We start from the raw sequence: 26,012 nt of genomic DNA, 5'->3' as shown, positions 1-26,012 counted from the left end.
AAAATGTTTCTTATCAGCAAGGAGTAGGTTAAGCAAGCGGGAAAACACAGAGTACAGATGACACAGCTGAACTGTAAACACAAAGCTAGTGAAAACACAATCCAAGATAAGCTGAAAATAAAACCAGAGAATTTCTATTTCAGTCAGAATTTCATTTTCATATTGAATTCATCCAAAACTGCCATTTCAAATGCAACTGAAATTGTCACAAAATTTCCCATCTGCCTCACAGGAAGGCTGAAAACTCTTAGGGATTTGCTGCATCAATGTGGAAAAAGTTTGCTGCAAAGAGCATGGCTTTTGTTTTTCTAGAGCAGAAACTATTTGGTGGAATAGAGAGAGTAGGAATCATTTAGATTATACAAGTACATCAGCTGGGGCCTTGAGTGGTTTTGTTTGATGAGTCATGGGGTTGAGTAGGACAGACTTTTGTAGCAGTGCTTTGGATGGGATAGAAGGAGGGAATGCACATGACAGAAGGAAAGGAAAAATTACAGTGAATAAGCCAACACATAACCAATAGGGCCTGTGATAAATATATTTTCAATTCTTGGCATAGATTTAAATGCATATTGTCTGTTAAATACATTCTGAATTATTAATATCAGATTGAAGAATGAAAACATTCAGAATGATACATTCAATGTGTTTTCCCATCCATTTCACACTAACGGCACAATTGATATAAGTCAATATGAAAATCAATGCTGAATATTTGGCACAGTACAGAGCTACATGGCAGAATCCACTGAGAACTAATACATTCCAAAAATTAATAATGTGTGAGGAAATAAATACAAATTATATGTAAGTCAATTACATAAGGGTTTATGATTTCAATGATAAAAAAGAGTGCCAGCTGTTAAAATTAAATAAGCCCTCAGCAGGACAGGACAGTTAAACATTATCAGTAGAAAAAACTGTAAATTCCCATTTTTAATCACACAGTAATTTTCTAGTGTTCTCAGAAATAGTCCCACTTCCTTAAAACATGTTCTCCAGTTGGATTTCTTTAAACAGTGAGGAGAAGAAAAAGAGGTGTAAGCATGGAAAGAGGAAAGAAAAGGCAAATGCACAAGGAAAAAGATAGATATAGTTATTGAATGGGAAGTTCCTCTCCCTTTCTTTTAATACCTAAGTAGCATTAATATGTTGGGGTAGATTAGGAAGGAACTAAAAAGTTCCACCTTTTTTACAGAAGTTAAAGAAGTCTTCATTGTGCTGAGCTGGTCTACCCATCGACTCAAGAGCATCTGTTTTGTGGATGAACAAACACGACTTCAAGGACAAGGACCAAAAGGAATTTCTGCTAAAATGTAATTATATGATGAAAAAATGAGTCTGTAAGTGGTGTCAGTGAGTTCAATGCTCATCGCTGTGGCTCCTGATGAGATTTACTTGACTTACTAAGTTTTCTTGCTTTTACCACTAAAAATCTGCCTGAGATCTGAACATCAAGTTGAGATGTTTATGGTCCATGTGTCATCCTCTACAATAAAGAGTCTACATTTGGGACTTAATTAATACAGCCAGGTCAGAAATCAGCTCATCCCTTCCCAGGGATGTGATGGCTCTGCAATGCTAACTGGTGTAAAGAATAGCACATACTTATTTTTCCACAAGAGTCAGCAGAAAGACTGAAAATACACAGGACATAGATCTGCTGTCATTTCTTGCAGTCGCTTCTCTGACCTCATGCATTTTTTAAAATAACAAGTATTTTCTTTCCACTTGCCACAGCATTTGCTGTCATTACTCAAGGGGTGCTTTGTCAGAAAGAGCACACCAGGTCCATGTAAAATTATTGGCACTTTTACACTGCATCTTGCAGCATCCTGCTTTTTCTGAGTCTTAGTTAGTTTAAAAGCACAAATAATTCTTCTAAGTAAAGGCTGGTTTAATTTTTCAAAATTCATAAGCTGATCTCTTTCTTTTTGCTTACACAATAATATACATATTCAAATACTTACAGGCTGTGGTGAGGAGGTGATTCATGTTTTATTTCTTGTCTAGTCCTTCCCATTCCTGTCTGCCACTTGTGTGATATTGGGCAGAAATACTTATGGGAATGCCTCTCTCACCTCTATAGGTTAACTGCTGATTAGGGGATGAGCTGGAGATATATGACACATAGAACTTTGAGTTCGATCTGGGCTTATGGATAATAACCACACTTTGTTCTTGCTGCTACTGGAAGAGAGTGATATGAGCAGAACTACCTCATGCCAAATTGCTGGCAGACTGGCATTCTTAATTTTCAGAGGTAGGAAAACTGCCACCTCATTAAGAAGAACACTGTGTTATTAGTTTATTGGCATGCTACCAGCGCTGGAAAATGCAGCATGCCTGTCCTTGTGGCTAAAGGCAAAAACCTGGAGCAGTTTAGAGGAAATTATTTCTTTGGACAAGAAGCAGAGAAATAGTGGCTTTAAAGAGACTTGACAGAGCAGCTAAAAGTAAAGAACTTTCTACTTGTGAATATGTCCTTCCATTCCAGAGTGTCGTCCTAATCGGCGCATTTTCATCCACTTCAATTATTTTAAAGACCCATGGATTTGAGGCAGCTGATTGACATTGCAGCATGAAAAACTCCACAATCCAACAAAGGAGATGATATCACAAGCAGGTCAAAGTGCACTCCTATCATAATGCAGATTCCTCCCCGTTTTCCCCACCTTCTACATTCTAGTGACACATGGGAATAAGATTAATAGAAAGGAAAAGCAGCTTTCATTCTGAAGAGTCTTTCTGAAAATCAGCATTTCCAGCATTTCAATACTTATTTGCCACAGCAGGGAGCTAATCCTTTAAAGAACCCCAACCCAATCAGCCAATCCGCCAACTGAACTGAAAGAATAATGACTTCTTTGAAGTTCTCTTTCATTACACTGGGAAAGTTCAGATGCTCTTGCTGGGACAGTTCAGATGTCCCAACCCACACTAATTACCAGACAAGTCCTTCCCGTTCATTTTCATTGTTAAATGCCAGAAGCCAAGGAAGGTAGGCCCATAATGAGGCCACTGCTCAGGTATTAGTCTCTAGCCAAGAGCTAATTCTCCATCTGAAAAACTTTGTTTTCCAGCTTCTGAAACTGCTCATTCATTCCTAGCATGGTTTAATTGACATGTAAACCATCATACATCTAGTTTTCCTTTCACATGAAAGATTACTTCCAAGTAGAATGTATCTAAAATGAATGGCTCTGCTCCATCATTGTACACTGCCCTTTACAGGAGAAACAGCTAATGGGAGAGATGCATTGTTCTGCTTGGGATTTACAACCTCACACTGTCTAATTATTCACAATGCATTATCCATCATACCACAAATCTTTTCACAGGACTTGCAAAAAATATTTGTTCCAGTTAAGAAGCAAAACATAAAACAGAGCTATGAAAGTATGCACAACCTAGAATCCTTTATTAATTTTTTGGAGTATCAAACTTGCTGAAGTTCACCTTTTTTGGGGGGGGGGGGGGTTTTGAGCAATGAAATTTCTCAAAATTATTATGACCAGGTAAGCAAGGCAAATTAAGTGTTGACTAAAATGATAAAATGCTTCTAATCTCCATACTAAGAAATTCTTTTAATATCTTTCAGGTTGAAAAATCCTAATCTGCTTTAATTGGCCATTAACAATTATAATACATTGTAGTATTACACTGGTAATGACTAAAGAAATATTACCTAAATATTGTAAATTGAACACAAGTAGATTCTGAAATACCAGCTGGGATTGGATGGGTAAAAACTGCTTCCTGATTATAAAGCACTTTAGGTCAGAGAATAAATACAGAAAAGGTAAATAATGAATGATAGTGTTAACATTAATAAGCATTTGGGGTTATGAGGAAATAATCTGGTTTGTGCCTATTTTCTACTACAGTGATATCCATGTTCCAACCACAACTGGTAAGTGGATGGCTTCCCTGTTTGCAGACTTGACATTACAGATATTATGGGGTTTTGAACTAATACTAGATTCCACCATCCCGCTATTGATTCTATAAGGCAACGGGATGGCACTTTTGTATCTGCACATGAGACACAATCCTCACAGTGCCTCATGGGCTCTGTGTCACACCAGCCAGCGTGGTGAGGATGGCTTGGACATCACTGTGAGGGCAACAGGATCACCTGCAGCTCCCTGGTTGGAGTGGCCAAGAGCACACGGTTTCTTGAGGTTTTCAATACCTGGTTGTCAAAAACATGATAATCATGATTGCTCCTATAGAACAAAACCTTCCAGTGAAGAATACACTAGATGCATCAACCTTGATTTATCTTCCTGTGATGAACCCCTGCAGTAGGTCTTCAATGAACACTACATCAATAAAATTTTATTGCATTGGTAAGAAAAAAAAAAAAATAAAAATTACAGTGCCAGAAGATACACATGTTGCCTCTACAGTCCTGAGTGCAAGTTTCCCACCAATCCCACCTGAAATATTAAGCACTTTTACCACCCAGACTCAGAGGAATAAATTCTGAGTTTCTTATGTTTAAATGGATTTCTGATCCCACATGCAAACCAAGACATTCTTTAGGAAGTTTAATTTTCCAAATCAGGCACACAGGATGGCTTTTCTCAATCAGCTTGCAAAACTGATGCTGTTTAAACTGAACCACAACTTATATCCCTACTCAACACTACTGATAAGGAGGAGTACAAAGTGGTTGGACCATCCCCAACAGAGCATCTTTCAGCAATTTCCATGTGATGAAAAGAACCGTCTCCACTCATTTTCATGCTTTTCATTTTTGCACCAGAGATTATGATATGTAACATCTTTCCATACGTGTTTCGACAGGATGAGACCACACACACAAAGACAATCAAGAAGAGCAGAAAGTCACTTCAACTTTCCTTTAATCTGTTTGCTAAAATCTGTCATGTTCTGCCCAAAGTACTGTCATTTGTACAGAGCATGCTGTGTTAAAGCTTCAATCATTCTACCCAAATATGAGAAGTCTGGAAGCAGCCATAATGTAACTGGTGTCAGATCACCACAGCTCACGCGTTTCCAAGAGCCTGACATCTCCAAATTTAAAGACAGCTCTTTATTGCATTTTTTGGAAGCGTGTCCATGTTTCAGACTGAATCATATACATGTCTCAGTGTCTCTGGTGATCTGTTTTTCTCTGAAGCATTTGCAAAATATATGAAAACACAATCCACTGTGTAGTTTATTTGCTGCCTCAGAGAGGTCTGAGCCAGTCCATTGAAATTCTGTAGAGTTTGCCTGACTTACTTGACATCCCAAGCACAAAGGAAGAGGCACCATCAATAATCCACTGCACAAAAAGCTGGCTACAAATACCTTCTAAATGATAGATTAAAATCACATCTCTGTAGGGACAAAGTTCATCTCTGTACAGGTTACTAGCACAGATTTATCAGCCTAGGAATTCACTTAGACCAGAGGAATAATTGGTGGGTCAGCTCAGTTGGCTTGTAGGATCAACAAAGAAGGTGAGCTCCACAGGATGATATAGACAGGTTTTTGTGGGTTTATCTTTGCAAGAGTGTTTCCTAGGCTCAACCACATTTTTAATAGCTATTACCACTTATCTGGGATAAGAAACCCCAATGCAACCTGCATTCAAGTTAATGGGCTGCTTTGGGAAGCATGGTACACTGAATAAAACTCTGACTTGTTAGTTCCATGTTGGAGCATGGAAAGAAAAGCCTAATTCTTCTCAGAAATCAACAAAGAATATATGTAGTGTGTGTGTATGGGGGATAGGAGCTTGTATATTTGTCTCCATTTTTATTCCAACTTCTAATTATTTGTTTAAACTGTAACACATAGGTACACACACAACCAGAGATTCTCTGCAGTTCCTGTAATAAAGCCAGTCAGAAATAATGGAGGAGCTGGATACTTGCAGTACAAACCTGTTTTAAGTGGAAAATATCTCTGTGTGTCAAAATAAATGTGAGGTCAAATAAAAGGGGTAGATTAAAACTCATTCCAGAGCCAGACTCCTACTGACACTTTCTGAGTATAATCCAAAGCTTTGATTCTGCATACATGCATACATTTGACTTTGAGCTAGGAGGAGTGAAATTTCTTGTAAAAATTAAATTATACATGTGCACTTAGAGACTCAGATTCTCACACACTCTGTTTACTCAAAAGGATAAAAGAGCCAGAAAAACATGCTAGACCAAAGAGAAACAAAGAGCAGATTCCTCCTGGAAGAACTGCAGCAGCTGCTTACATTAGAATCAGATTTGCTTTGGCTGCTCAATATTTAGACTCTTCTGTAGCACTTATCCAACCTGGACTACAACTTGACTAATTATGTGTGAAAGACTCCCATTAAATCACATGCCTATGTTGAAAGAGTCCTTAAATATTTATAAGTAAAGAATCTTATAGACACCAGTAATAGAGCCTTTAAAACAAAACAGAGCCTTCCAAAAAAATAGTAAAAATCTTTATACTTCCTGAAAATACAAGGATTGAGGATACCTGACATCTTGCAGAATCATGCCCTATTGCAATTTTATTGGAAGGTTTGACACATTTTCCACAGCTGGTAAGGAAAAAAAAAAACCTTCCTTTCATATTTGATCAATGGAATTTTTTATTAATGTTTGAAATACTTAAATTATTAGTGATATGGTCATAGAAATCTTAGACAAATCATTATCTCTTGGGAGAACCCTAAAGAAAAATCTTCAAGGAGTAAAGAATATTTATATTTCTCTTTCTAGCAAATTTCAGCTGCTCATACTTTATAGAGGAACTCTGTGTAATGAAAGCCTTTCCTGCCAAAGTCAAAACCTTCAGTATGTATTTTTCCCAGTTTCACTTTTAATTTATTGAAAAGGCAAAGTTTGGACTGAAGCTGACTTGCAGTGAAGCCGGTGTGGGTTGAGGAGTTAATGCCATATTTAATGCATCCCTGTAGGTAGATATGTTCTTTGGGACAGTAGGTAATATTCTCTCTGGGACTCTCAGCAGTTCTATGTCTCCCTCTATCTTAGTTCTTACACCTAAAAAACGTGAATGTGAGAATATCTGTGCTGTGCTGCAGAGCAGATTTTAAGGGTGAAAGGTGGAAATTAATGTGAGCTTCACTCCTCAAACCACGACAATAAAAATACAAAATCACGTCTGATAGCCTGAAAAAGTACCAAAGTACTGCTAAAATAAGCAAGACAGCTTTTGGCTTTTTTGTGTATTCGTGCAGTGCCATTAGAATCATTGAAGCTGCACAGATAATGTGGAAGGGTTTTATACACAAATTACACGGCTGGGGTTTTTTTCCTTAAAAGCAGTTCTACTGGAAACAAACAAAATTAAGGAAAATGACAAATTATTTCCCTCATCATGGCAGTATCAAATAGAGATTTATGTCTTTATTCTTTGGGGATTTCTATGACTGCATGAAACTATGAAAATTATATCCAAGGTAACAAAATACAGAAAAACACAAAATAACTTCTACCACTCAATCAAAGCAAATGTAACCCGGAGGGGAAAAATATGAAAAATCTGCAGACCAGAAATCTCCATCATTTCACCTTTTTTTTTTAAGTATTTATTCACAATAAATACTTAATTCCTTAATTTCTTTCAAGTATACAATAAATGCCTCCATTTATCTACAATGTACCCTGTCCAAACCAGCCTGGCAAACCATCAGGAGCTGGAGCCATTGGTGGTGGGACCTGGGTGTTATTTTACTGACTGTGACAAAATCCCTGGGCTGTTCTGTTGGGTTTATTTCATGCACACAATATACAAGAGTATCTCTAAGGCAACAGAGAGCTCCTGAGCAGAGACCAAAGGGCTTTATAAAAAGCCAGCTCAAGAAAACGCTTTATTCTAAGGTTTACTGGAAAGAAACTCCACCATCACAATCATTAACAGCCTGCTGTAGGTTCAAGTTGAGGCTTATTTTTATAATTTAGGCTTTACTTTTAAAGTGCTTGACTTCTGAAGATGTACACAATAAATTCATTTTAACACAGGACAGGGCCTGAATATATCAATGGTGACCAGTGGGACTTGTGTTTATCACTTCCACACATTTCAGATACCTTTTATTGTGACTGCTGCACCTCAGGAGGGTAAAACCCAAGCCTCAGTCTTGAAACTAAAGGTCCTGTTTAAAGGATTGACTGGCTTAATAAAGACAAAATTTGGATAAGAACCAGTGCAAGCACGCCTACAGACAAACGCATTTCTGGCTGGGGTAGGTTTCCTTTTCAAGTTATTTATGTGTGATCTGGTAACAACTATTGAAATTCTGAGCAAAATCTTGCCTGTGCAGTTGGGTCTGGCTCTGCAAGGCTGATTATTTCATCCAGTGCTGTTCTCTGTATTCCCATAGGCCACTATTTTGCTACTACAGTGATGGGCTAGCTAATGATAAAATCTTAATTATGGACTGATAACTTTGAAAATCCTAATTTCTTTCAGAAAAGAAACATAAATCACCAAGAAATGAAATAACTGCTTTCAGATCAAAATACTAAACCTAAAAATGTCTATTAGGAGCCATAGTAAACTGTTTCAGTGTACTTTGAAGTGGAAATTCAGTGAATTTTATTAAATTCTGCAAATGTTGAGTTACACTTGGAATGCATTTCCACTGGGTTATCAGAACCAAGCAGCTACTCTATGAACAGTAATAGGTACAGATAAAGAAAAGCAATAAAATTATTACCACTGTGTGGAAATTATGAAAATGTTATATTAAAAGTGCTCATCTGGAAAAAAAAGCCCCTGCTGCATACATTTCAGCAGTGCTATAGGTTTTCCTGCAGGCCTGCATATGAGGACTTCACTCAGACATGAACTTGCTTGTGCTTTTGTTGTTGCTTTCTTAAGAGAATAATATTTCCTTTCCTATTCCTGTATCAGCCCACATCTTGACTTGTTTACAAAAGGAACAAAAACTGCAACACAAGTTTTAACTTTACTCCTGTGCTTTTTTGAGCTCAAGCCTCCCTCCAGTGACAGGTATCGATTTACTGCAGGTCCAGCTGAGGCACTAAAGGAGTCACAGATCTACCATTAGCCCTGACCCTCCTGCCCTGCAAGGACAGTGCAAAATCCCAACACAATATTGTGTCTTTCTGTTCCCCAGCTTAAAACAATCCTCCTCTGTAAATGTACATATATATATATAGGGCTGCCTGAGGCTTTCAAGGGAGATGCTTTGCATCATGTTTTCAGAAGGCTCAGAACTCCTGCATCCTTTGTTGCCTCTCTCTTGATCCCTAGAATAAAGTATAGAGCTACATTAAATTTTAGTCACTTACACTTAATCCTGGAACCCGGGAGGAAAACAGCGCCCTATTTTTAGTTGAAACTTATTTGTAGTGGTAAAAACTTGGGTGGTGCTCATAAATTCCTAGAAGAGAAAGCCCAGCTAAAGTGAAGTGTTAACAGCAGCCAAGGCTGCTGCCTATCAAAGCGTTAGAGCATAAAGCAACCCAGTAAAACTTTGTCATCCAATGTACTGGTGGAGCTGCAGGGCAAACAGCCTTCAAAGAACATATTGCACTGCCTGGGAAACCCCAAATCTAATTTAGCAATAAAAAACAAATAGAGTTCAACGGAAGTTACTCAAAAATCAATGGAATTGAATCTTATCAGTTATGAGGTTTTGAGCATATTAGAGAACTCTGGTTAGGGTATGGTGTTGCCTGTTGTTTTATATTTGATTTTGCTAAAGGGCATGAGAATGTATTTTATTCTTTAACAAGACACCAGTCTTGACTTGGTCTTTGTTCACTAGAGTGCAGAGGCTGCAGACATGGTCTGCTTCCATTGAGGGGATTGGAAGGGGAAAATGTTGGTGCTTCCCTGCTCCACACCCACATGCCAGCAAACGAAACACACTAACATCAGCAGAGATTCAATTACAGAATTAATCCTTTCAAGCAGGTGGTTTCTGGTGAATCCAGTGCCAGAAACAGGCTCCACGTCAGGTAAATCCAACTTCTACTGCCAAGGAGTTAATCAAATAGTTATTATAACTTATTACTGGTTTAATTTGCGGCCTGCAAAGCATTGTAAACATTTCCGAGTTATTCATAAGTAGCACACCAATTATCTATGTCCAGATACCAGGGCAGATAGATAAATAGATTATTTTGCAATTTAACACATGAATTAATGCATGTGTGTCTGTGTCAGCACTCACTGTTCAGAAATTTATCAGCAAGTCTGTTTCTTACATCGTTTGGCATCTTTTCCACCAGCAAAAAATGTCAAGGAACCCTTAAATACATATGTAGACTGTCACATAAACTGCAATAACTCTTACCAACAGCTTTAAATCATGAAGTAAAAAATAAGGTTGTAATATTAATGTTCACTGGCACTGGTTGCACATCATTGTACAGACAAAGGAGCTGTCAAAGGGGATCAGGAAACTCTGACCTTTTAAATGCTTTCACTGAGGGTGGCTAAGTTTCAGAGAAAGTGAACCTCCCGTCCAAGTACAATGCACTAAACCAATTATGCCAAACTCAGCAGGTGATTAGCTTATGCCCTGAAGCATGAGATTTGATTATTCTTATCTTGGTTCGCATACTGAAGCTACAAATATTATTAACGGTCATAAAATCATCTGGCTTTAAAAAAAAAATTTAAATCTAGTCTGAAATTTTGATTTGATGTCTTCTTTGTGTGGCAAATTCCAAATGTTCCTTTTGTCTCACTGAATGGTTTAGCTGTCACGTGGTCACCTGTATTCATGGATCTCACAGGATACGAGTACAAAACCTGCACACTTTGTAAGGTTTCCTCAAGGAAACACTACAGATAGGGACACAGGGTTTTTGATTGTCAGGGCATTATTTAATGGGAATGTAACACTGCCAGATCTACTGAAAAGTGATCCACAGACCTCTGGCACCAATGGGAAATTTTCCATGGATTTCAATGTACTTTGGGCTAAGCCTCAGATGAGCTGAATCACACTGCCTATTTGGGCTGTAGCTGAAAGAGATGATTCCCAGTCCTCTTTAAATTAAGGTGAACCACCAAGGAATGAGCCATAACCTCTAAAGATCTTTCCCCAGACAACCCCCAAACCAGGCTCTGTCTCAGTGTGGAGCACTTCCACCAAGGTGTGTTAATTTACAATTACACTGATTGGATTTCAAGTACCATTCTGCTGCCCTGTTATTCCACCATGATTTTATCAAAATCCTCCAGATTTTAATACATCACCCTGCACTGGGAATCATGTTAGTGCAGAGTCATTTTGTCTTAGTAATAAATAATTTCCTCTGAGACACAAACAACAGCTCCTGCTTTTTGAAAGTCTGGCTGGGAGAAGGTACTTGGATAAATAACCTCACTTAGAAAACATATTTGCAAAAGCCTTTGAGAAAGTGCCATGGGTATGACAGTTTCAAATGGTGCTTTAAGAACACTGTACTGACATAAAACTGAAGACTTTTTATTGAAACTTGCAATCCAAATGTCCTTTGGGAAACCAGCTAAATCATAATGAATTGCTTATTTGTGTTTGGTTTTTGAAACAAAAAGAAAGCAAAGACTGAATCAATGACCAAAAACATAAAATCAATCACATTAAGAACACACTAAGGAGTGTCTCTCAGCTGTTTTGGGTTGCTTAGTTCATTTCCAACAAACGTTTAGGATCAGAACTTGCAAACAGAGTGAAAGAGTACATTTGAAAGACCCAACAGCAAAACTTGTGACTTTAGGGTTATGACTCTTTTTCATTTTTCTTTTTTTAAAGACTGTCAAAGAGTACATCTTTCCTTTGTTTCAAAGTAGGAAAACTTTAGCTCTTGAAATTCATTAAGATTGAAAAGATAATGAAATTTGCAGCTCCCCCATTACCGATCCTAAGGCTGCTACTTCATCCAGTAGCAAGGCTCAAGTTATACTGACACACAAACAACTTTCCAGGAGACCTTGGAAAGGAAAGGAACCAGTTGGGTGAATTAACTGGTGCCTACGGTCAGTTTGTTGGCCTACGGTCAGTTTGTTGCTCTGGCCAAGTTTTTCTTTGTGAGTTCATTTAAGGACTTCATTCCCTGAGTTCAAGATGTCGATGTCCAAATACCAAGACCCAAATACCTCTTGTCACCTGCATTTCCCTGACCCTGTTTCAGCCAGGAAGGGATCTCACACTGAGCATTATTACAGGACCATAATGCTGCCCTATTCTCAATTTGCAAGTCAAGCTAATTGAATTATCAGTTACACTTGTTTTCCAGTCGTACAATAAGGGAGAAATCTCAGGATGTACAAAAGGGGAAACGCGTTGTTGAAACAAACTTTGGTTCTGTATCTTCTCAAAGAAGGAACTCGAAAAATAGTTCAATTTGCCATTTGTATCTGGCAGTATAATTTCTAAAATATTGAACTGCAGAAAAATTTTATTAATTTAATCAAAATGGGAAACTGGGAAGCATGTCCACTCAGGCCCTAGCAGCTCATAAATTGGGCTTTTCTTATCTCTCTTATCAAGTAAAAGAAAACCAAACCACTCTATGAGTACTGAAATTTCTTAGCTGCTCCAATCCCAACAACATCTCAGCTAAACTCAACTCCTAATTTGGAATTTGAAATAGCTATTTGTATATATATGTTTATATAAACATCCTAAAAATTCATGTATGTATGTGTATACATACACCTACTCCCTACATACGTACTCTGTGAGTAGGCACCTGCCTTGGCAGTCTCTTAAGCAGACAGATTGAACACACTTAAATTGCTACAGCTTAATAACTCTGAAGCTCCACATGAATTGATTTTAGTGCTATTATACTGCCTTATCAGCAAATCCCCTGTCAAAGGAAAGGATTTGCGTGTGTGTGTGTCTGCCTGTGTGTGCACGCCTGTAAATAAGGGAATTTTACTACAGGGGTAGTGGAACCTACAAATCTGTCTTTAAGACTATCATCTTCAGTGCACAGAGGTCATGTTTTATGGTGGTGAGGATAAGAGAAGGGGCATCCTATGGACGAGGTGCTGGGCTAGGATTTCAGAGGTTCAGGTTCAATGAGGCTCAGGAAGAGGCTGCTTCGCTGACCCTGGACAATTCAGAGTTAACCAAATGTTCAAGGAACCTTTTGTCTGAAGGGCAGCTTTGCCTTTCCCTCCTCCTTTGTACTTGCACATAGACTACACACACTTTGCACCAGCTCCTGGCAGGTGGTTTGTGGGGAAAGGTAGTCTCTGAGGTTTTTTACCCTGAGTAAATGCATCTTACACAACTCAGCCCTGCACCTATGAATTTCTGTGGCACACAAATACTTAAATAATTGCACTTCACAAACGAGGACCAGAGTTGTCCTATCACATTTCAGCTCTCAGTATTCTAAGAGAACACACAGTAATGCCATATAAAGTAGGGGATTACTAAGAGGGAGAAGAAGGGGGGATGGTAGTAGAGCAAAGGATAATTAGCAGGATCTGTATTCCTACCAGGTATTACACTACACCAGCTAAGAATACAAATGGAAGGGTCACATATGCAAATATTGTATTTACATTATTATAGCAAAGAGAGATTTAAAGTTACAGTTGTCATTGAAAATCATAACTTTTTTATAGTATCCTATCCATGAGCCACAGAATAATTTTCCGACAACAGTCTGGGAAAAAGACTGCTAGATTAGAATTTGAATGTAATACATTAGGAGTACTCAATTAAAAAAAAAAAAAAAAGGCAGATTTGGGAGAAAGATCAGCACACCAAACATAGCTTCAACTTTCAAATGTTATTTTCCATGTGTGGGCAGTGTTTAACAAGTTACCTTTTTATTTTTTCCATTTTATGGATTCTTTCCTTTGAGCTTGACATGGCCAAGAGCTGGGCAAGCGGCTCCCTCTGGTGCTGAACCAACGAGGCTCTCCAGGTTTTACAGACCTTGCTGTCTGCGTTCCAGTTTGGAAGCCGATTGTTCAGACTCAGAATTAAGGCTTTGATAGTCTGCAAAATTATTTATTTTCATACCTAGCTTTAGTGAAATTGTCTTCAGAGAGGCAGCTCAGAAAGCTCCACACCACTCACGGTGGTATCATCATGTGACACATCTAAACCCAACACAACCCACTGCTTTAAGAACCAGCCTGAATATTTGAAATATCAAATATTTTCTGAATTAAAGTGAGACAGCAGCTCAAGTATATTATCAGCCAAATGTCAAGTAGCTTGCTGCACTAACATCAAGAACAACTTTTTGTGCTTGGAATTACACATCTTGGTGTTTACATATTTTTCAGTTCTACGAGAATTTTCACCCAGTGTCACTAAGTCACTGTAGTACTGCAGTTAGTATTTCTCTGAATATCTGACCCTAGATAAAATATGGAGAAAAGATGCAATAATTGGCATCACAGATGTTATCATTGTTCTATGGTGGTTAAAGTTGTGTCACAATTTTCATTACATTTTCCTTATTATTCAGAGCTATTTTTAAAATGTGAAAAAATTACACAAATAAATTTCTGCCTAGGAAGTTATAATTGTCAGGAAAACATGTTTATATCCAAGGAGAAAATGAAATTTTAAGACTTTTTAACAAAATATTGAAAAAAACCTAACTGGATTCTAACTCATCACAAAATCTGATTGTTTGCACAAATATAATCTAAGTTTAGAATAAAATTATTTTAAGAAACAGTCATTTCATGACTAGCCAGACCCACATACATAGGGATGCTTTGTTATTTTTGGAAAAACATGCTTGAAAAGAATTAAACAGTGCTGCTTCACAAGAGCTGAACAGCATCCATCAGGGTCCAACACAATTTCCCCACGTCAAACTCTCCTCATTTTCAAAGATCATTTCAAAGGGCAGGCTCTCAAGAGGGGATCATTCTTTGCTCTGCAGGTGTCTGAACCACGAAGAGATGCCAAATGAAGACAGACCTGTGGCTTCCCCATTAATAGGAGGTTTAATATTTTCTTGCCTCATCTGCCAGAGCCTTTATACAAATTCTCCCAACTTTTGAACTATGCAGTGTTATACATAATGATTTGAGGAGGCAGCACTGTATTTTTTCCGTCTGCAGCGAGCTTTCCAAGCATTCATTAATCCTCACAGCATCTCAGGGTAGCAGTTCAATTTATGGATGGGAAAACAAAATAGATTGAGTGCTGGAATTCATTTTAATCTAAGTGCCAAGCAAAGGAATGGGAGTGAAAGTGCTCCCAGTGTTTCTTCCTTGTGGACAGGCAGCAGCTGAAGCCTTGGACATGGGGCTGCTGCAGAAATCTGGCACAGCATCGTTGCTGCATCTCAGCCCCAGCAACTGGGTGGAAAATGGAAAGCAAAGCCTCTGCATCCCTTGGTGAAATGGGTATGGTAAAAGGGGGGAAAAGAAAAATAGGAAAAAAAAAAAAAAGGACCAAAAAAAAAGAGACAAGAATCATGGTGATGTAAAATGTTGCTAAACAATCAAAAAGGAAAGCTGTGGCACCCTTCAAGGTCTTCGTTAAGGTTCCAAATGTTAGAAAATTTATGTCTGGGTAGTGATCTTGCTCCTCATTATTCTAGTGAATTACTAAAATATAGAAAGTTAAGTGTCAAGTTAGACCTCAGCAACAAGCTTCAAAAACATCAAGAGTTGCAAGAGTGCAAAATTATGGATGTGAACAAAGAGCAATGAAGTCAGCAGGGTTTGCATACTCTAAAAATTGCCCTGCTCTTAAATGTTAGTTGCAGCATATGTTCCAAAACAATAGAAAATCTCGTTTTCTTTAATAGCCTCTTTAAAGCAATGTCTGTAGTTCAGTACTGGTCAATCTGTGCTAAGGCTTTCCCTTGCCAAGTGGTATTTGTCTCTACATAGGCTAAAATGTGCCAAACATAGGCAAAAAGTCAATCTCCATTTTTATATTTGGATTTTTTTTGAGAACAAGCAAATTATACAGCAGGGAAAAGTAGTGTTAACCATGCATTTCCCATTAATTAAAGACAGAAAAATTGACAAAGCCATTGTGTGATTAAATTAAATGCTATTTCTTCACACACTTTTGCTGCACCTTTTGTTGTACCTATTAACTCCAATAACAGTGCTGCAATCTCTGTGTATTCACGCTGAAATTTGAATCAGACCACACATCATTTCTGCTGTATTTTTGCATTACCATAAAGCATTGTGCATGTACATATATCGATATATAATTACTTCTGCTTTAACTGAGCCTACCAAAGATGAGAAAAGTCCTCAAATATTTGAGGATTTTCTTTTCAGAAGTGTCTCCAGATGTTTATTTCCCTGAGCATGCTCTATTTATCTTTCTGACCACAGTACTTTCACACAATTTTCCAGTTCTCCCACAATTTATGGCGCTTTCCCATGTTGTGAACACCCAGCCTCAGTGAAACTGTGGTAAATCATGTGATAAGAACTCAGTGAAGCCTAAATTCCTTGGAACACAAGAAGTATTTCTATTTTCATCACCTTCCTGTGCATTGTCTTGCAGAAGAAGGTGATGATTTTGGCAGAACTACCTGGTTGTGCAAGGAATGCAAACAATACTTCATAAAACCTCAGAAATCTATAACTCATCTATAACTTAGTAACATCCAATTTTCATTTTACTGCAATATAAATGGCTATGTCTTTCAGTAAAACTTCATCTGCTTTTAATTTTCTAATAAATATGTTCAATTGGCACCAGTCCAAATTTTTCTGAGTTCAGGAGTTTGGGGTTTTTTTTAATAAATTCAAATATGTCTCAGCCAGAGGTGATGTTTTACCAAAAACAGAGAAGCCAATTCTGAATAGTTGTTGAGTAAACTAAAAGGCAGAAGCCAAAAATAAATACCTGTAAGTATATTCCTATTTCCTTAAGACAAACATCCACCATACTGAATGCTGAAAAATAACTCTACAAAACATTAACAGAATTTCTACATCAAATTCATATTTCAAAATTCAGAAAATCTCTGCGCTGTTTTATGGCAACTGGGATGGAAAGTCTCCCATCCACTTCAGAGGAACAATTCACTCTCCCTCTTTTCCTTCCTGTGAATAATAAAGTTCCTCTTGATAGGAAATGGTTCAAATTCTAAATAAATAAATAAGCACATCTGGTATTTATTTATCCCAGTCCTTGGAAATGTTATGCTAATTGCAGTTCTGTTACTAAGGCTCTGGAAAACATAGTTGGGTTTATATTATTTTACTGGAATCCACACATAGAAATGCTTTCTTTTCCAGTGTTTCTCCCCTCCGCATAGTATGTGAAGTTAGTAAGCTGATTAACAATATAGCTAACCAGTTCCTACTATTATGCTCAATCAGTAGCAATTTATCATTAGAAAATTCAATACATCATCTTTTCTGGCACTTCTTCTTTCTAGTTTCATTCTCACTATTTTCAGTCCCCTCATCTTTTCCATCGTCTTCTTCCTACTGTGCAGGTGACTTGACCAGCCCCTTCCTCCACAGAGAAAATACATCAGAAAACCTCTCCTAAACCACAGTCAAGGTTCATGTTGATAAAGCTACAGTTCATGTTGATAAAAATACAAAATTTCATTTTGGAAATTTACTTGAGGTAGACACATGCTTAAAAATCTAGAAAGTCTTCAAATAATTTCATTCTTCTTTCTGACTTTGTGAAAGGTTCTGCAGCCCACAAGACTCATGTACAGGTATTGCAGTTTCCCAAAAATGTGGAGAAATCAACCTCACATCTAGTACCAAAACAACTTGGTCTTTTCCACAACTAAAATTGGTCTCTTGTGAAGATTTAATCCTATTTATGCAAAGATATAGCCTTAACTGGATATACAGCAGATTTCTGGCAGTTACTCCTCTTCCCCACATGGACCTCCCCAGACAGATGTTGAACTTAAAGTTTAGTCCACCAAAACATGGAGCCCAGGAGAGATCTCTCCAGCTGTCAGCAATAGCAAACTCTTATGCTGTTCACTGAGAAGTTTTGATATGAGTGAAACAGAGTTTTCCAACTTTTTACATGAGAAAATGCACATCCTATGCGAGCTTGAAGTTTTATTCTGGTTTTCTAACTCAGCAAGATGTACACAACCAGGCTTTGTGTGCACTTCCACACATCTCTTAATCAGCTGTTGATGCATTCCAGACTCTCAGAGGAGCATGCAAATTTGCTGACAGGTAAGTGACAGAACAGGTACAAGGAGCTCTGCAAGACTCTGAATGCTTCAGTCAACTTCTCTTAAAAGAAAAATAAATAAAAGAGCAGCTGCAGCACATTACTGGGCACAAGAAAGAGAAAAAGCCCTCATCAGAGTTTTAACTGGGGAAGAGCTTGACTCTAGCAGACACAAATCTCTGGGAAATCAGTTTTCGTCAGTTTCTAAACCAAGACAAACACCACATGGAATGGTCACAACTTCAGTGTGCTTCACAAAGCTCATCTGCTGACTCTGATGGGATTGCAGAAGTAACAGAGTCCAGCCACATATCCCAGCTGGGTGCTCTGGACCTCCTGCCCATCACAGCGTGGATCACACAGCCCGCAGGATACCCAGACTGAAGGGGTCTCACTGGGCAGGTGCCCACAGTGTCCCACTGCTCCACAGAGTGGAGGGGTCATCACCTGGAGGTCTGTGACTGAGGCCAGGCTGGTGGCCAGCATCTCCACAACCACTAAATGAGCATTTTACATTCCATACCACTCATGGAACTCATAAAACCACTGCCAAAAGTAGAAAAATGTTGTCATGCATACCTCTCTTTCAGTGAAGCTTATTTCTGCCAGGTATCAAACATTTTATTTCTTTGCCCATTCATTCTTCTTCCCCAAAAACATTTGCAACTTTTGTAGAAGTTTCATACCTGTCTGCTGGCTACAGCCTGGAAGAGACTCACAAAGGCCACAGGTGCACTGCTTACACTGACTACTGAACCACTGCACAATCCCAGATTACTCCTATTTCAGGTGCTTTCCATCAGAAATAATTAGGATTTGGATAGCTCCTCACTGCTGAAAATCACCAGGAGATTTCAAGTAAAAATTGAAGTGGGATCAAACTGTGCCATTAGTAACTGCATGGACTTTCTTCTTTGAAAGACTCTTATCTCTGATTTCCCATTGCAAAATTACAGACTCTCATCCTATGGATTAAAGTACAAGAGTTCTATAAATGCTGTTTATCACCTGAAAAAAAATATCCCAAGGCTAATTTAACAGCAAGAAGTAAATAGGAAGTGTATGGCATCTCTTCCAGATATTATGTTTGCAGATTTGATTTGCCATACACCTTGATCAGCACTAGGATCCAACAGTCACGAGTCACTGCTGACCCATGAACCCAAGCATTTGCTTGCAACCCACTGCTGCTTAAGGAATTATCATTATTGCAGTGGATGGGGACAAGCATGTTCAAATAGAAAAGCAAACAGGAAAATAAACAAGGAACTTATTCAAGCAATGACCTGTCACTTCAAGAGCTAGATTATGCTCAAATGCACACACAATACAAACGATAATGAACAGTAACGAGGGATGCAGACAACCCATCTAGTGAGTCACCAATTCAATTCTCTAAATGTTCCTGATGCTCAGAGGAAAGACATTTTAAAAGCTCAAATGAAAGTCTGTTCTCATTGAGTGGCTGTTCCTTGGCAAAGAAGGAATGACAGGAGCTCTACAAATGACACCACAGGAAACACTCCTTGACCCTTTCCAGCTTATGGAGATAAACAGCAAACTTCCTAACCCTGGCAAATTAACTTTAAATAAGAAACACTGGCATCAAAGTTCCCATCTAAATTGCCCGATTGCACAGTCAGAAATTCTTATTGAAAACATCTTTATGTATAGATTCATGAAGGCTATGAAAATTTGTGCTTGAATAAGGAGAGTAGGATTGAACTCAGCATCTCTGAACTATTTCATGGTAATAAAACTCCCCATTCAGAGGAGCTCAGAGAAAGCACTAAAATCTACATACATTTCATGAAATAACTTCTCAGATTTGGTTCCATTAACTTCACTCAAATGCCTACTCAGCAGCCACAAGAAGTTCAATCTTACCAGACTGAACAAAACAAAACCATGGCAACAACTTCTGGCAGACTCAGCATATCTATAGAATGGTAAGCGTATCTATATAATGGTATTATGCCCAGCAACTATTGACACAAAGGTGTGGTGAACTGAACCAGCACCTGCTCAACCTCTGATTAATGTTTTTTGTACAGTGAAGGATTTATGGGCAGCTTTAAGTGGGTCTCTGAACACACAGTGAGCTACATAGGTGATATACGTAATTACAGATGGGTTTGCATCACCAGCTGCAGACCATGCTAAAGACGGTGGAAAAAGAACTCAGGTAAATACAAACTCTGTGGCTTTAAAATTCTGTTAAAACAGCCAAACTTGAGTCCCTTCCTCATAGCACATTTTGCTTCATAAGGAGATCAGCCTTGTTTTATTCCAGCCCTTTCAGTACAGCTTGGCTGTAAATAACAGCTGAAAAAAATATGTGTTCATGAAAGCAGAAGAAGGTGGAAATAAAGCAACAGAAAAAGGATAACATGAAAGAGGAGCTTTCCTCACAGCACTGCAGGAACACTGCTCTACTCTGCTGAAGGACTGAAATCCACAGCTCCTGCTTGTTTTTAAGAGGGTTTAAAATGCTGATGATAAAATAAGCAAAATTAAAAGAAAAAAAAAAATCAACAACTTCATTTGCTTGTCTTTTAATCAAAACATGTAATCAAAAGGCCTAAGTGATGATTACCTCCTGCTTTCAGCCTGACTGGAGCAGGCTGTTCATGGGCTTCACTCTTGGCAGTGCCAGGGAAGGTGTCCCTTCCCCACACAGGTAGGCTCACACACCGTGCTCACTTCCCATCACCTGATCTGATTCCAGAGGAGAGCCAGAGATCTGATTCCACCACAGCTCAGGCACTCCGTGGGACTTCACTAAACACGGGACCCTCGGCAAGAGAGCCACTTTTTAGTCATGGCACCTTTATTAGCACAAACACGCTCACAACTATTAATGCAATATTAATTATCGGGACCAGGAGATACCCAGCAGAAGACTAAAAATTGCCTTTGCTGGAGCACAATTCATTTAGATGATTTATGGAGTTCTTTATTGTTAGCGTCACATGAGCTTTTTCAAAACAAGAGAAATCATTAAATCCCATAAAACACGGGCTATCGCCGCCGTTAGCTGGTAATTGATACCCTTGCTCGTGCCATTTATATCCCTAAATGGAGCTGATAAAACAAAAATTAGCAAAGCGTGCTGACAGAGAGCAGCCTGCAGCATCCCGGAGGGAGGCAGGGGATCCGTCCCTCCTTCCCAGCGGGAATTTTTTCCCCCGTGCATCCCAGGGAGCCCCGATAGGGGCAGAAATCAGGCTCAGAAATCACTCTGCCGGCGAGGGGGAGGCAGCAGGGAGGAGAGTTCATTCGCTTTTAGAGGGAGAACCTGATTATTATATACCACCACCCCCCCCCCCAGCCCGCCCCGGTTTTCCCTTAGGGAATTTTAACTACTTCTCTCCTTTTTAAAGGCAAATCTTTAAAAAAAAATAAAAATAAAAAAAAGCTTTTGTGTTGCCATTTTCTATGGCTTTGGTGGGTTCTTTTTCACGAATCCTGCCGGGTAGAGAAAGTGCAAAGCAAGAAATAATTTTAAACAGAGGATTGGTGGTTTTAAGCAGTTACAGAATAACAGCCAAGACATGTGAACAGTCAAGAAACTCCCAAATCCTGAGCAGCCAGGGAGAAGGAATGTATGTTTTAGTGATGGAAATCACGCAGACGTATTAGAAATGACTCGGAAGGACGGGAGAACAGCACTGAATATGCAAATAAATCAGTCCAGATTCTACAGAAGAAAAAAAAAAAAAAAAAAAAAAAGAAAAGCTGCTGATAACCCTGAGCAAATGCTGCTGCCTCAAAGACAGAAATAGCTCCCTTACCTTATTCCTAATCCTTGTTTGTACCTGCTCTGCAATCATAAATACTTCGAGGTGCTTAACATGGAGCTAAATTGATGGCTGAATTTAAGAATTTCTTCGTGCATCTCATTTACAGATTAAAAGGAGATATTTTTTTTTTAGGATCGTCCTCCTCAGCATCCATTAGCTTCCCAAAGAATTCCCATGTTCTTGTAAAAATTTAAAAAAAAAAAAAAAAAGGCAAAAAACACAGTACGTCTATATACAACCGGGCACTGTAACAGATCCAAAAAGCCGGGAGCGGGGGAATCTGAGAGGTGTCACTACAAACTTGGCAAGCAAAACGTATCCTCAGCAGGAAGGAGAGAGAGAGAGGCGAAAAAAACCCTGCAAATCAAAATTCCCAGGGAGATTTTGAAGGAAGGGGGGATGAGGGGGGGGGAAGCAAAAAAAAAACAACCAACCAAAACCAAAACCCAAAAGGCAGGGAGGAGAGCACAAATGGGATGGCGGGATGTCTCGCAGCCATCCACATCCAGCCATCCGTCTATCCATCCATCCGCCGCTGCGCTGCGGTGGAGCCGCGCTCCGCTCCCCGCGGCACCTGCGCGCTCACACCGCGCCCGTGCGCGCCCCCGCGGGGGATGGGGACGCGCCGAGGTGGCCGCGCCGTGCCCGCGGTGAGGAGCAGCGGGACGCGCTCGGGGCCGCACGCTCCGCTCCGCCGATGCTCCCGCCGCTCCTCCCTCCCCATCTCCCGCCCTGGTTAGCGAAGGTCAGACAGGAGCTGCTGCTTTCACCCCCGAGGGCAAACACGCCCCAGGATGCTGCGATAACCACCCATGTGCTTCCCGTGCCCGCAGCCCTCACCCCAAACTAACGGGGCACCCAACGGACGAGGGATGCAGGCACATCCCCTCCCAGCTCTCACTTCCAGGGCACCCAACGGACCAGGGATGCAGGCACATCCCCTCCCATCTCTCACTTCCAGGGCACCAAAGAGGCCATGGATGCAGGTACATCCCCTCCCAGCTCTCACTTCCCCCCACTCTCCTTTTCCCTCCCTGACCCGGTACAGATTTCATCGGAGACTTTTCAAGACCTTTAATTATTCTGTTAATGTGTGCCCATAAATCTTCCAGAGCAGCATTTCATTAGGCAAACAGCAATATACAGTCCAGGGATGTAAACACAGGCAGCAAGGGCTAGAGAGGGAGCAGATTGCACACTGAAAGCATAGCAAAAGCCAAATCAGAATTGGTCAGTCTTGTTTACCAGGGCTTTTCTAGAGAGATTATTCTAGGATTTTTTAAATTTAAAAACAAGTTGCCTGGGAACCACTTGTGTCAGTAGATCACCAGGTTACTAGAGCAAGCCCCAGTTTACAGCACCGTAACAAGTATCACCTGTGAGCCCTTTACCAGCTTGCACTCAGAATAGGAAGGCAAAACAAAATAAAAAGTTCACAATCTTCTTAACTAGTAGTGGTTTATAGCCATATCATTTGCATATTTCAGCAAATGAAAACCAGGTGTTTGCAGTTTTTCCTCCTTGATAAATTGGGAATCACAAAATGGCAACCTGAGCGATGGAGACAAAATATGGATCCATCCAGCTTGGGCAGGAAGCAAACCTCCCAGCTCGCTTTGGGGATCACACATGTACTGTACAGGCAGTGGCATTTATAACTTGTTTTATCCCTCACAATGGAAGAGGTTATCAGGGATGGGCAAGCAGATGGAAAAACTTCATGGGGAAGTATGAGATTCAAAACAGGTCTTAAGTATGGGTGCACATGGAGGCAGAGACAAGGACATGGGAGGGCAAGAGATGCAGTGAGGTCTTCCTGGGCAAAGCAGAAGGGTGAGAAGAAACAGATGTAAGGGGTAAACCCTTTAGGGCTTCCTCAACTGGGAAATATGTCCTTATGAAGGACTATTTGCACACTATTTTCCCGCGAGGAAATCAAAATCACTTCCCAGCAATTGTGCATGGTTGAATTTTGATGGCTGAAGGTGAAGGGCATTAAACTCTCTTAAACCCATTTTCTCCAACAAAAGAAGAAAAAAACCCTCTAAAAATCAAGGATTAATTTAAGGTTGAGTCCAGGAAATATTCTTCCCAATTCTTGTATGAGACACACATACAAGTCTACACACATACAAGTTTACAGTAAAATCCAAATACCACACCCGAGAAATCAGTGCAAGTGGAAGAATAATTTTATTCCTCAATGGTCATGTTGGATGCAGAACCATCTGGAAATCCTGTAGAGATTCCAAAGACAGCACCTGTTTGTCAAACATGATGCAGTTCTGAAGTCCTCAGGTAGTGTGACTAACAGGGTTCCAAACCAGAATGCTTTCCCCAAAGTCCAGTGCATCAAAGTCTTTGATTTGTTTCTGTTTTCAAATTAAACAAGACCTTGATTTATCCTCTGGAGCAATGTTTGTGACTTTGGAATATGCAATCTCATCTTGAGCTGCTGCTGAATGGCTACAACAGCAAGGGCAGATGCTCCCATCTGCAGCGTGGCACTGGGTGGAGCAGAACAAGCCCCAAAAATGGTTTGGCAGATGCAGCACCTCTACTACACCTCTGAGGGTGTCTGGGAAAGGCAGCCCCCTCCCCACATGGGCACCACAAACAGAGGTGGGCACGTTTTTCCACACATCCAGGTGGAGCCATGGATGTTGTGAGCAGAGGGGACCTCCAGAGAGAAGGACAGAGCTGGGAGCAGCTGTCCCTACAGCACAGTACCTTCTGCAGCATGGGATTTTCAGCTGCATTTTCAATCTGTACAGTTGTTTTAGCTGAGGAAAATCAGCCATCAGCCCTTCAGAGGCAGCACTGGCAGCAGGAGAGGCCCTGCACTGGGGCAGACACAGAGGGACAGGAGAGCTGTAGGGGAGAGCTCTGTGTGTCAGAGAGGTGAGTCAGACACGTTTCTCAAGTGATTGTTAATTTGGCATTCCCATCTTGAGAAGCAGATTTAACCTCCTGCCCAATAAATTATCCACATAATCCCCACCACTGCAATGCCTGAATTCCTTAAGATCTTTAAGCTGGGCATCCAGATGATCAAATTCACAAAGTCCCTGTGTAAGGCTGTGGATCCAGGCTCACTCAGGTTCTCCAAGGTATGGAAACTGAAATTTAACACGGCCTCACATATCAGTTCTACCTTTCAGAATGAGGGTGATTTGTCAGGATTAGCCTCAGGGGTATTTCTAATACCTTCCCTTTACTTGCAGTGATTAAACAGGATTGAAAACATATTCCAGTCTCTTCTAACTCCTACATCTTTTGCTGGGGATTTATATGGAAGATGCTGTACGGCAGCAAGTACCTAATACATCTCCCAAGGACAACATAAAGTCACTTTATTGATACAAGTTCACCCTTCCCCAGCTTGTAATAGTAGTTCTTTGTTACCACGTGGGTCTTGCCACATTAACACTCAACCAGAAACACCCCACCAAAATGTATAAAGAATAATGGAAAATAGTTCTATGGTTTACTGACCAAAAGTAAAAAGAGAAGACTTCCACACTTAATGTAATCATCTCTGCTTCTGTGAGACAGAGGAAATGAAGGTGCCCTAAACATGACAAACAGAAAATGATATGTACAAAAATAGGGGAATAGAACTGCATAATAAAGCTGTCTTTTGTAACTGTCCAAGGGAGACTGAAAAGGCTGAAAATGAATTGCAGAAAGGATGACTTTGAAAAGAAATTGTCAGCTTGCTTAGCTCCAAAATTCACATCCTCATCCACAACCTTTAGAGGGAAAGCAAAATGCAGATGCCTGGGAGTTTTGAGACAGAGAATAAGACCTTCATGTTTTCTTTTTGGATTAATTACTTAGTCACTACATGATTGTAGCTTAAAGTTTCATAACAGCAGGAGTTACATTAGTAAGAGGTACATAAGTATGCATATTAAATATCAATAAGTTATTGGCAAATGTATTAAAAGGAGTGCAATTTCACACTCTGGACTCTGTGAAAATGGCTTGATTTTCAAGGGTTCTGGGCAGCTGAAGACCACCTGACAGTAAATCGTGGAAAAGGGAGGGAAAACAGCCCAGAAACAATGCCCAGCTGTTTCTTGAAGTGCTTAAAC

General features: G+C 39.8%; 1 protein-coding gene across 5 annotated transcripts in view; it reads right to left on the bottom strand.

Moving 5' to 3' along the window:
• The window catches only part of NLGN1 (neuroligin 1), a 426,930-nt gene that overhangs the window by 356,007 nt on the left and 44,911 nt on the right, over positions 1-26,012 (bottom strand). For 3 of the 5 annotated variants that reach the window (XM_058030831.1, XM_058030830.1, XM_058030832.1), the window contains exon 1: positions 21,907-22,268. The exons of the other annotated variants lie outside the window; for them this stretch is intronic. The gene's annotated coding sequence lies outside the window, so the exon portion shown is untranslated. Of the gene's footprint in view, positions 1-21,906; positions 22,269-26,012 lie in introns of those variants that run through there. 5 annotated transcript variants of the gene reach the window in all.

Source organism: Melospiza georgiana, chromosome 10, assembly GCF_028018845.1.
Source record: "Melospiza georgiana isolate bMelGeo1 chromosome 10, bMelGeo1.pri, whole genome shotgun sequence".
NCBI classification, from domain to species: Eukaryota; Metazoa; Chordata; class Aves; order Passeriformes; family Passerellidae; genus Melospiza; species Melospiza georgiana.
Note: the sequence above shows the minus strand (reverse complement) of the source record. Positions and strands in the feature narration are given on the sequence as shown.